General features: G+C 36.4%; 1 protein-coding gene and 1 long non-coding RNA gene across 2 annotated transcripts in view; one reads left to right on the top strand and one right to left on the bottom strand.

The window, feature by feature from the left end:
• Nucleotides 1-13,277, bottom strand: part of LOC135078843 (rap1 GTPase-activating protein 1) — a 394,789-nt gene that overhangs the window by 356,452 nt on the left and 25,060 nt on the right. The window lies entirely within an intron of this gene.
• LOC135078851 (uncharacterized) overlaps nucleotides 81-13,277 on the top strand; it is a 47,924-nt gene continuing 34,727 nt past the window's right edge. The window contains exon 1 of the long non-coding RNA XR_010258684.1: nucleotides 81-133. This is a non-coding gene — a long non-coding RNA (uncharacterized LOC135078851). The remainder of the gene's footprint in view (nucleotides 134-13,277) is intronic.

Genomic DNA, 13,277 nt, shown 5'->3' with positions numbered 1-13,277 from the left:
GAATGTTTCAAAAATACTGTCTAAGGTCTGTAGCTAAAGGTCTAAGCTGCAAGATGGAATAATCTTCTACCCAAAAAGATGGCAGATGCAGCAGATGTCAACGGATTTAAAACTGGAGTTCATATGACTCCTTGTAGACTTGAGTGTCTAGAGCGTCCCTTCCACCTCCATGCGTAAGAATTTTCAAAAAAATACTGTCTAAGGTCTGTAGCTAAAGGTCTAAGCTGCAAGATGGAAGAATCTTCTACCCAAAAAGATGGCAGATGCAGCAGATGTCAACGGATTTAAAACTGGAGTTGATGTGACTCCTTGTAGACTTGAGTGTCTAGAGCGTCCCTTCCTCCACCATGCGTAAGAATTTTCACAAAAATACTGTCTAAGGTCTGTAGCTAAAGGTCTAAGCCGTAAGATAGAAGAATCTTATAGCCAAAAACATGGCAGATGCAGCAGATATCAACGGATTTAAAACTGGAGTTCATGTGTATCCTTGTAGTTTTGAGTCTCTAGAGCAGTGGTTCTTAACCTTTAAGTCATGAGGGACCATTTTACCAAATTTCTGTCTTGTCAGGGACCACCTCATAATCGGTCAAAACCAGTTTGACTGCAAAAATCAGTTAAAAGTGGTTTTGACCAAGGTGTGCAAGTGCACATCGTGGACCACTTGGAATGCCTCCAGGGACCACCAGTGGTCCGCGGACCACCGGTTAAGAAACACTGCTCTAGAGCGTCCCTTCCTCCACCATGCGTAAGAATGTTTCAAAAATACTGTCTAAGGTCTGTAGCTAAAGGTCTAAGCTGCAAGATAAAATAATCTTCTAGCCAATAACTTTAAAACTATAATTTGAACGAATTTTGCTATTAGTGGACAAATTTCTGTTCACGATGGACTAATTATCTGCTATACTCTCGACTCTCTAAAGCACAACATTTACAAAAATTTTGCTGCGGTAATGCACTCCAGGTAACAGTGTGTGATGCTCATTGCTCATAGTGATTTTCGATACAGAGCCCCGTACATACGTTATACATAAATTATGGAAAGAAAACACCCAGACCAATACAAACAAATATGTATGCAATTTTAGTATGATATTTTTATTTATTAATAAACAAAAAGACTGAACAAAATTGATGCATGTACTGATTAATGTAATTAACCACATGCAAAGCTTTGTGAATTGCAACAACTATAATTTATTATCCAAGCTCTAAATAATCGCTACTACGAGTAACTGATCATAAAATGTTTTTCCAATCGCTCAAGCTCCCGAGGATCTACCGATAGGTCGGGTGACGTAATCTTGAAATTCTTTTAGCCGGCGCGGAACTTCCGGAAGGTCGGGTGACGCCACGCCTCTTTGAACCGTGTTTACTTTGGCAGTTATATTCTATATTTATTCGATTCTAAAATATATTCCCAAAAATTTTGAAAGTTGTTTTAATTTGTATCACTTGGATATGATTTGTATTAGAAAGTGCTGTGAGTGTGACGCTTGAACGGAAGGAAGTCAACCTAACCTAACCAACTGCGTATTTATAAACTGCGTATTTCTATACTGTGTAGCCGCGAGAGCTCTTTGGCGCGCTGTCTTCGGCGAAGTATTGCGCGCGCAGATTTTGACAGCGCGAAATACCTACTTTGGCAGAAATACCAAGCCTTAAGTACGAGTATAAAAATATATTTGAAAATAAGTTTTAAGTTGGAACTGCTTGTATAAAGCAATATCAATGAAATACTTAACAGATTTTAAATTTATTTAAACGTTTCATTTGTCGCACGATTATAACTTCAGTTTAAATAATATTAAATAAGTTTTTGTGTTTTCGTTATGAATTTGAATTATTATTATTTTATTTATTTTCAAAAGCGTTTTGAAATCAACAGGATCAACACAAACTTTAGTGGTTTCCTGAATGCTGTCAAAATAAATTAATTGTCTGTAATTTTTTTTGTTAAGATACTATAAATACTTACATGTTAAATATGATTTATTTAGAGACATTTCTGAGGCATTATAATTTAATTTCACCAAATTCATAAAGCGTCATAATGCAAACCGTAGTTCTAATTTCTTAAAAAATAAGACTCAATTTTGCAGACTGTATCAACTGGATTGAAACACACCAGCTGTTATGTTATGTGGCAAACCAAAGATTTGAGGTTTCAAAATAAAATCAAGTAATAAATTGATGTCTAAACCGCATCATAACATAAATTAACTTTAAAGATTGCTCAATATTTTTAATTCAAATCATTTACGAGCATTAACTCGATATGGTCAGTCAGCTCTACACGTTGAAGTTACAAGGTACAACACTACTCGTCCAACGTTTGGATAGAGACAAAAAAGGCTTGTCCCAACGTTTTGGTGCCGATATTTTTTTCTAGATCAATATAGACTAAGAGCTAGTGAACGCCAGACCTACGTTATTTTATAAAGGCTGAAAGTTTGTTAGCGCATGCTCCCAACATAGCTAAGAACCATGGCCAAACATGAAGTTTGGGTCATGGTGGCTTTGGCAGACAGACGGTACTAAAGGTGTGTAAAATACCAACTTAATTACGTCAAAGTATAAAGGCTGATTTTTTGATATTTCCTTCAAAATGTTATTAGAAATGACGTCATTAATTGACAGACACCTACCATGGTGGCAGCCCTTAGCCAGACACCTTAAAGTTCATGAAAATGTAGTCCTACTTACGTCATACTATAAAAGCTGATATTTACATAAAATATTTGAACCATCATTTGATGAAGTTTCCTCATCAGCCAGACACTTCTGATGGTTCCTTCGCCTTGCCAGACAGCTTTTAGTGTGGCTGAAAGTGCGAACGCGAGGCACTGTAAATATTGTTTTTTGAACTTTTTCTTAAGTTACTCAAGTATTTGAGTCTGTAAATCATCATCTCATGTTGATGAGCTGATGATGGAAGGTAAGTACAACTCCTTAAGGCTTAGGTAATCCCTAATTTTAAAGTGATTACCTCTGAAAGTTGCCTAGAGTAAAGTTCTTAGCAACATTATCATTACCTATGTTAATGCTAATGTTGCTAAGAACTTTACTCTAGGCGTTTAGCAACTATTTTGAAGATAAAATTTGTGGCACCACATTTTCCGTGTATATAAATTCTAGTGAGGATTTGGGGGTCCTAATTCAATATAGAATTGTTATAGTATTATTTGATACTATAAATTTGATTATACTATGCATAGTAATAGATATATCGTGATGGTTTCGCTGGAAGGATACTCTGCAGCGCAACCACTTTCAATAACAAAATACGGCGAAACCTGTGACATAGTTTTTTTTAAAATAGGACTAGAATTTTATAGACATTTCAAAGATTTATTTTAGAAACTTACACTAGTTAAATCAAAAGTAGTTTCGCCGGGGAGCATGACGTGAATTATCCTACAACTCCTTAGCGTTAAGGAGTTGTACCTTCCATCAACATGGGATGATGACTAGCTGATGCAAACACCCAAATAACTTTAGAAACTATACTTATATACATATACTGATTAAAGAATTGTCCTCCAACTCCTAAGCCTTAAGGAGTTGTATTTACCTTCCATCATCAGCTCATCAACATGAGATGATGATTTACAGACTCAAATACTTGAGTAACTTAAGAAAAAGTACAAAAAACAATATTTATAGGGCCTCGCGTTCGCACTTTCAGCCACCCTAAAAGCTGTCTGGCAAGGCGAAGGAACCATCAGAAGTGTCTGGCTGATGAGGAAACTTCATCAAATGATAGTTCAAATATTTTATATAAATATCAGCTTTTATAGTATGACGTAAGTAGGACTACATTTTCATGAACTTTAAGGTGTCTGGCTAAGGGCTGCCACCATGGTAGGTGTCTGTCAATTAATGACGTCATTTCTAATAACATTTTGAAGGAAATATCAAAAAATCAGCCTTTATACTTTGACGTAATTAAGTTGGTATTTTACACACCTTTAGTACCGTCTGTCTGCCAAAGCCACCATGACCCAAACTTCATGTTTGGCCATGGTTCTTAGCTATGTTGGGAGCATGCGCTGACAAACTTTCAGCCTTTATAAAATAACGTAGGTCTGGCGTTCACTAGCTCTTAGGTAGGTATTGAGCCCAATGTTGGGGCCAATGTGTGATGTTGGCCTAAGAATGTAGCAAACAGGCACTTACAAGGCAGGCCTAGTCTTCTTGGGTAGTTTAACGAATAACAGTGAAGTACACATCTGGCTATAAAAGTTCGTTGCAAAATCGCTCCTATTGCCACAACCAAAGACAACGTTTTGTCCTGAAATGCTGCCACCTAGAAATACATACCTGTAAATACATAGGCACACTTTATATTAGGTGAAATTGCGGTCAAATATCTACTGAAAGTCGTACGTGATCTGGAAATATTACGTTATTATTTGGTGTTGCCTGTAGTAAATATTTTGATTTATATTCTAGAATTTCCACCAGTCTAGTCAGTGGGGAGTGTATGTCAAATCCTCTGGTATCATATTAGAGAGGGGAACTAAATGGTGTGTGGAGACTAAGGCTGGGTTGCACCATCTTACTTTAACTTTAACAAACATCAAAAATCTGTCAAACTCCATACAAAAACATCGGTTATAGTTATAGTTACCGTCAAAGTTAGGTAGTGCAACTCAGCCTAAATGAAAATATTAAAAGAATTAACTAGTCATAAAATTGGAAAGAAAAACTAAAAGGTTCTTATTTATTTTTCTGGATCTTTCACTAAGTATTTTAAAAGTTTGAATTTTTTTTACATTTTTAGAAGTAAAGTCGGAGAATCTTTTAGAATAAACAGAAAAAGGACTTCTAATTAAACGAGTGAAATTTATTCAGAAACTCAAATAATAATAAAGAAATTTGAAGTGGAAAGTCGAAGTTACAAAGAACAACTCAACTGCTAAAAATCAAACAACTTGAGAAATATCTGTAATTGACTTCAGTTAATTAGTCCACTTCGTATTTGAAGGTGGGTGAGCACCTAACTTGAACGCAGTTGAGTTCGAATCCTGGTCGGGTCAATTTATTAAAGGTCAATGATTGCCTCCTGTTTAGGAAAGAAAGACGCCTATGTTAAAAAAAACATTGACCCTAATCGTAACCTAACTAACACCTACAATTTTTTCTGATTATTTGATTTCTTTTTCTCTATTAATCTAACCTTACTATTAAGTGCCATTTTGCAATAAAAAACGTGTAGTTTGATACTGACGATTCTACTATGACTGCACAGCAACCTACCACAAAACGACCAACTCTTTACAGTTAACTTTGAACCTTTTACTGAAGAAATAAAGTTAAAAATCCTTTAAAAATAGTCGTCATTTTGTGTTTGTTCTACTGGATGCCGTAAAACTGTCATTACGGTTTTGCAAGATATACAAAAAGTGTCGTTAAATGTATCTAGTTTAAATTCAAACTCCCAAAGGAATAAAACGTAACAGCAAATTGCATTAAAGAAAAACAAAAGAGTCGCAATTGGATAACAAATAAAAGAAAAGGCACGACAGTACCCACACAAAGAAATCTACATGACTGTCTGAACATCGATTGCTTATGCATTTTTTATTTGTTTTATGAGTTCACTCGCGCTGAGTTGTGTCGGGTACATAAACGACAAGTGCCATAAATCGAAATATTGTGGGTTCCGTAGATAAAATTGGTAATACATTTTGAGATCATATTGTACTCGGAGAAATTTTAATGTGCAAAAAAAATGAGTCATAATTAAAATCTTACGTCTCTACCGATTTTGATATTAGGTAGCTTTTTTAAATAAAATGCCCAATGAATTTAATGATAATTATTTTATGAGATTTGTCATCATCTTTGAAATTGAGATAAGAGAATTTGGTCATAAAATAGAATCGTTTTGCAAAGTTATTATGTTTTCTGTAATCTTATGTAAAGTTTACATCCAATTCGCATGGCTGTTATTTCATACTATGTACTAAAAATCGGTAACTAGAATATTATGGAAAGCAAAAAAATACATTTGCATTTTGCTTTGCAGAACCCTAAAATCTGTGTCTGTTTTATGACCAATAAATATAGGCACATTTTGTCATCGTAGAGATACATCGTTGATAATGGATGGCACCAGCTGCAGGCTATGTACATACGTTTAAAATTAATGACCGAAATATTTTGCAACGGGTTAACACGAGTGATAAATATCGACTCTACATACCTAGTATTGATTACATTATTCATCGATTAGCTAAGTAATTTTATCTTTTTAATATCGATTACAAAGTTCCTGGCCTCTACTATTAGATTGTGGAGTTTGATTTGATTAGATTTTGATTTAAAAACATACTGCCTTAATATCATCATGCATCATCATCATTTCAGCCACAGAACGTCCTCTGCTGAACATAGGCCTCCCCCAATGATTTCCATCGCCTGGTTGGTAGCGGCCTTACATCCAGCGCCTTCCTGCTACCTTTATGACGTCGTCGATCCACCTTGTGGACCATACTGCCTTAACATTTAATAAAATATGACCTGGAAGGTCTCCTGTAAGTCCTGGATTAATTTCCATTTGGTATAAAATGGTAAAACATTACAGAACCTTATCCATTGGTAACTAGTTCAAGGTCACTTAGCTTTACCCAGATCGGCTTGGTAAATACCGAATTGGGGTAAATGTGTCAATTCTCAAAACCAGACAACCAATATTTGATATCGACGTGATCAGAGATGTCGTTTCTCAACTGTTTATACAACTCATCTAGCATAAAGAACGGATGCCTTTTCATATATTCACAGTATTATTATGATTATAATAATTCAAACAATGGCCGTACATGTCGTAAGAATTCTCGATGACAATACACGTTATGTTCACACGATATTAATAGCGTTATTAACGCTTTCGATTTAAAAGAAAAAAGTATCGACATTACAGTCTGGCGGTTAGCAAATGTGCGGACAACACGTCAAGCATCTTGTGTGCTTGTAATAGTAGGGAATTTAGTGCAATGATTTGTATGGAGACCCCTCCACTTTGGTATAGAAGGCTCATTTTTGCAACAGTGTTTCTTTGGGTGCTCCTGAGTGGATTTCCGTCGGTAGACATCGGGAGCCCCCCCTGTGGTAGCAGGGGGAGGGGGGGCAAGTTTCCTTCCGCCGCGCTTCACTTTAAGGCCCATATCTTCAAAACTATGGGTATTAGGGCAAGTGTGGTATCATTTTCGGATAATTAAAGGATGGCGAATTCATTTCTAGAACAAACTTTTTGCCTTTTCATACAAAAAAATTGAAATATTGAGTAAAATTCACAAAAATCAAAAAGTATTTTTTTAAATAAACGTCGTTTACTTTTAAACCATTTGAGATAATCTAATAAAAAAAATATGACCTGAAAGCTACATTTATCAGGATTATAAAAATATAACATTGTATGGTACTTTTTTCGCAAAAAGTAGGTGAAAAAAATTTTTTCTTCAGGACACAGCGGGCGAATTTTATTGCGCATCGGAAAAAAATATTTATTTTATCCATGAATTCATACTATTTGGTTCATAAGCAAGCAAGAATTATTATTTTAGAATTTATTTAGAGTTGCTGGCACATCAATCTACCATGATTTGTATTTTTTCGTCAATTGATTTTGAACTCTATGTGTGAGAGATAAGGTTGAAAATAATTTAAATACATTTTAATATTGAAAATATCATAAGAAGAAAGCACTAAATAAAGAACTTTAATTTGTCTCAACGTCTTAATGATTATTATTATTTTAATTAACACTTTTATTTGTACATACTATTGTATAGCCTGACCAGGAACATAAAAACCCTGGCATAGAGGCGCCTCAATTGCATTTGATAGTGCAACACTGAGTACAGTCGTACCTGTGTTAAATTAATAGGCTAACTTTATGTATCAGGATTACGGGCTAATTTGATATTTTCATAAATTAACGATAAAATATTATTATAGGTAACCTGGTTTAAATAAATTAAATGAAACCATCAATCGAGCTAGTAGGATTTATTTTATTATTCATCAATAATTAAATTCAGAACTTGAATATTCAACTAGGTAAAATGTCTGCTCATGAACGCATCAAACTCGGTACTTCTTTCACAATTCCATAAAATTCAACACTTAGAAAGTGACAAAAAACTTTAAAATAGGTAGTTGAAACAAACCACAGCTAATTTTCATAGTGGACTGTACTATACGATAAACATGTCAGTCAATTTGACAACCTTTGTCGGAAACATTATTCAATGAAAATATTGTCCGAACCCTTAGTATTTCTCTTCGACAAATACTTTAACACATTGTGAACCACTTTTCTTTCATGACTTTAAAAAGATTTTAGCAATTTAATTCACAAAATCAATTGCACACATTTAAAATAAAGTTTGTTTACACTTTGACAGCAATAGACTGACATGTGCTGACATGCAAGGTGACAAGTCAATGAAGTTTTCAGTTACTGTTGCCATTAAAAGAAATTAGTACCATTAGTTTTCCTCAACATGGCGAGGGTTTTTATGTTCCTGGTCGGGCTATACCAGTGATTTAACGGAAAGGTAAGTGTGCGGAAAATGAGGTTTCACAATCATAGTACGGGAGATATTTTTAGTACAAAGGTTACGGCTGTGACCGTTTTAGTTGTTTTTTTCAGACAGCACCAGCTTCTGCACTACTTCTTGCACTTACATCTCACCATTTCCAGGCAAGCCTTGGCAGCTACGGGCAAACCGGTCCATGTAGGCTCCATCTTGCTATCGACTCTGGTCCACCCCCAACCAGTCGGGTAAAGGGAAGACTCGAGTCGGTTGCTTGCACCTGATCCTATACGCGAATCCCTTGATATACTGCCAATAACCAAGGCTGATACAAAGCTGCTGCTGCTGTCTGGGTTATCTTATGTAGGGCCTAAGCTAAGCTAGGTCTAAGCGTAGTCCACAGCGACCCATTAGGATCTTTATGCTCCATTTTTTATTCCCTATCATCCAAAAAAATCCTATCCATTAGGTGAATTAAGCGTCTTAGTGAAAGCCTTCTAAGTCTTCTGATGCCGGATATGCTGACCCAAGCAGACCCATCCTTACAGTATTGATTTATGGACCCCACATGTATTCCACATGCTCGAGAGCTGTCTTCTGTTGTTAGGCCCATTTTGTGGGACATGTGGTTCGTTCCATAATGCCCAGTTTGCGTACCAGTAATTGCTTGGGCTTAGATACCTTAATGCTTAATGAGTTTTCTCCATGACCCTGTGTTTCCCTTTAGGAATGATTTGGAGAGGCTTATCTTATATCGTTGGAGCTTTCCCATTCAGCACTGTGCTTCTTGGATATGGCCATATTATGGCCATGAGGTATGCCGTTAGATAAAGGTAAGTATCAGTTCTGACCCAATAGGTATCGACTCTGACCCTAGTTTCGCTAGACTGTCGGCTCTCCCATTGCATTTGATCCGTGTATGTCCAGGTATCCCACATCAGGGACACTTTCATGCCTTTCGAGTTTGTTCATCTTTAAGATTGCATATAGAATAATTCTAGACTCAACCTTCACTGAGGCGATGGCTTTTTGTTTGAGTGCTGCCTGGCTGTGGATCAGGATGTAAATATTGCGTTTTTTACACCCCTGTTCTTTAGTGCACACATATTATAGCGTAGAATTCAGCTTGAAACACTGTAGCAAACCTCCTTAAGCGTTCACTATGTTCGAAGTGTTTACAGTAGACGCCCGTTCCCGTTCCCAAGGCCATCTTTACAGTGGCGGCGTAAGTCCTAAGGTACCCCCTGGTAACCCCCACGATTTTGGGGTTACCTACCGATTCCAAGATTGAAAGACAATGACATAGACCGCAGACTTGCTATGCAGATGCGCCAGTGAGTACTTATCTGTGCGACATGTGTCACCCTCTGATGCTTGGCACCCCCCCTACGCCGCTACTGCATCTTTGAGCTATCAGTAAACCAGATTAGGCTGTTCTGTTGGGATTTTGGTCCTCTTTTCTAGTCGTCCCTTGTTCAAGATCTATCCACTTACTTATTAGATCAATCCAAGGGGTTCGCGTATAGGATTAGTTGCAAGCAACCGACTCAGTCTTCCCTTTACCCGACTGGTTGGGGGTGGACCAGACCCGATAGCAAGATGGAGCCTACATGGACCGGTTTGCCCGTAGCTGCCGAGGCTTGCCTGGAAATGGTGAGATGTAAGTGCAAGAAGTAGTGCAGAAGCTGGTGCTGTCTGAAAAAAACAACTAAAAAGGTCACAGCCGTAACCTTTGTGCTAAAAATATCTCCCGTACTATGATTGTGAAACCTCATTTTCCTCACACTTACCTTTCCGTTAAATCACTGGTACAATAGTATGTACAAATAAAAGCGTTAATTAAAATAATAATAATCATTAAGACGTTTAGACAAATTAAAGTTCTTTATTTAGTGCTTTCTTCTTATGATATTTTCAATATTAAAATGTATTTAAATTATTTTCAACCTTATCTCTCACACATAGAGTTCAAAATCAATTGACGAAAAAATACAAATCATGGTAGATTGATGTGCCAGCAACTCTAAATAAATTCTAAAATAATAATTCTTGCTTGCTTATGAACCAAATAGTATGAATTCATGGATAAAATAAATATTTTTTTCCGATGCGCAATAAAATTCGCCCGCTGTGTCCTGAAGAAAAAATTTTTTTCACCTACTTTTTGCGAAAAAAGTACCATACAATGTTATATTTTTATAATCCTGATAAATGTAGCTTTCAGGTCATATTTTTTTTATTAGATTATCTCAAATGGTTTAAAAGTAAACGACGTTTATTTAAAAAAATACTTTTTGATTTTTGTGAATTTTACTCAATATTTCAATTTTTTTGTATGAAAAGGCAAAAAGTTTGTTCTAGAAATGAATTCGCCATCCTTTAATTATCCGAAAATGATACCACACTTGCCCTAATACCCATAGTTTTGAAGATATGGGCCTTAAAGTGAAGCGCGGCGGAAGGAAACTTGCCCCCCCTCCCCCTGCTACCACAGGGGGGGCTCCCGATGTCTACCGACGGAAATCCACTCAGGAGCACCCAAAGAACCACTGTTGCAAAAATGAGCCTTCTATACCAAAGTGGAGGGGTTCTTGCACTAAATTCCCTACTATAATACGTGCTATTTTGTAAAAAAAGAAATGTTACATTGAAGCGCTTATAACATACATGACCTGCCTAGTGCCTATACGTCGAACTTTGCTAGAAAAAAAAAATCAAAAATCTACACCACGCATAGAAACTATTTTGCATTTTTTTCTTATTTTTTTGTTTTTTTATGGCTATGCTATGCCTCCTGCCAGTATTGAGTTAAAAACGGGGAAATGGGAATTTAAGGAAAAGCTTAAATATTTAAAAAGAGCAATGTTGTTTGAAAAAGGAATGTCAACACAACACCAGCACACGTCCGTTACCGCAATGTTTGTTTGCGGTCGGCCATTTTGCTTTCGTCCTATTTTCTAATCCGCGCAAAACAAATCTGCGAGGGAATTTAATCTGTTGCATTTTGCAATAAGCCTCGTGGTGCATGTTTGTTTTAAAGATACTTTTTTAGATCTGCACCACTTTATTCCTTTTACTTTACAGGGTAAAAAAGACAAAGTGTGTCAAATAAACATAATCTGAAGCAAATCTGGAGGCATAATAAATTAAGTTGTTGCATTGAAAATGCTTAAGTTAATATTGAAAATCTTTTTCAGCAGCGTTTCTGAGATTCAGAAAATGCTTAAGAAATCTAATGAGAACCGATTCATCTGAACTAAGATGCAAGCCGCTACCAACCGGGCAACATGGAAAGCATTAGGGGACATAGGCCATGTTCAGCAGTGGACGTCCTATGGCTGAGATGATGATGATGATGATGATGATGAATCTTTAACTTCCTAATCCAACTTTGCTTGCTGATCACCAGTATCCCATACTTAATCCTAATCACTTTCGAACAAATACACAAAATAATCTAATCGAAGCACGGGCTGTGCAAACCACAACGTTTATTTGTGGCTATTTCGCCCATGTATGCGCTCACCCCGCAGGCTGCATTACAATCCATTTGGAAAATTCACCGACAATCACTTTTGACTTTCCACGCCATTTCCTTTTGAACAAACTTAGTTTGTATAAAAATCTAGTGGGTATCATGAACGAGAGATTCAGTAATAATCTTAAAATATTACCATCGTATTGTCCACGGCAAGAACTCACCAGTTTTATGGACAGTCCTTTGCCTTTCGATTTTCCCGATTCCTGTGCTAAAATTGCTTGAAATATTTCGGGAATATTCCCACCTCTCGTTCGTGAGCGGTGACGCTACAACTCCTGTGTAGCCAGGATCTACAGCTTGACCGCCAATAAAAACCCAACCAGTGAAGGTCAAGTTTGTCCCGGGGGAAAAGGTAAACTGTCATTGAAGTATTTGTAGGTATTTCGCTTTTGTCCCTCATTTTGAGGACAGACTAAGGCTAATGCTAGCCGAAGTAAATTGAGCCATAGTGACACACTCTAGCGTAATTACAAAACTTGATAAGCTCATAGAAGATCCAAGATCCTAAGGCTGAGTTGCATCATCTAACTTTATCAGTAACTATAACGATAACCGGTGTATTTTGTATGGAGTTTGACAGATTTTTGACGTTTGTCAAAGTTATAGTAAGATGGTGCAACCCAGCCTAAGATGCGACGACGGAAATTGGCTTTTACCTACTTGTCTGTCTTGTTATAACGTCTAGCTGTTGTCGCTTGTTTTACGGAGAAATCGACAATCGTATGACTGATTAACGACCGCATGATTGATGTTGAATGATTGATCATGATCGTGATCGTGTTTATTGGGTGTGACGTATAACATGTCTGCACTAGATATAAAACGGTTTTTAGATGTTTATTAGAGTTTTATGCGTTGTTTGAATGTCATTAGAAATGAAAATGAGAATGTTTATCGTCTAATAAAACGTTATGATCGTTGCGTCAAAAATCACTAATTAACTAAAGCATGATCGTAAATGGTTGTAAAAACTGGCCAAGTTCGAGACGGACATTTATTAAATGAGGACATCTCTTTTACTCCTATGGTCATAGTACCTACCTACTTAGTCAAAATTCAATTCAATTTCAAGCCTATCAATACCAGTCTAAACGATAAGAAGGAAGATCTGAACCCTTTGATTATTGAACCCTAAAAAGAAATTACAAGACAATTATTTCTTTGTAATAATTATCTACTAAACAAGGATA

The sequence above is a fragment of the Ostrinia nubilalis genome, chromosome 15 (genome assembly GCF_963855985.1).
Source record: "Ostrinia nubilalis chromosome 15, ilOstNubi1.1, whole genome shotgun sequence".
NCBI classification, from domain to species: Eukaryota; Metazoa; Arthropoda; class Insecta; order Lepidoptera; family Crambidae; genus Ostrinia; species Ostrinia nubilalis.
This window is presented reverse-complemented; position numbering and strand designations above follow the sequence as displayed.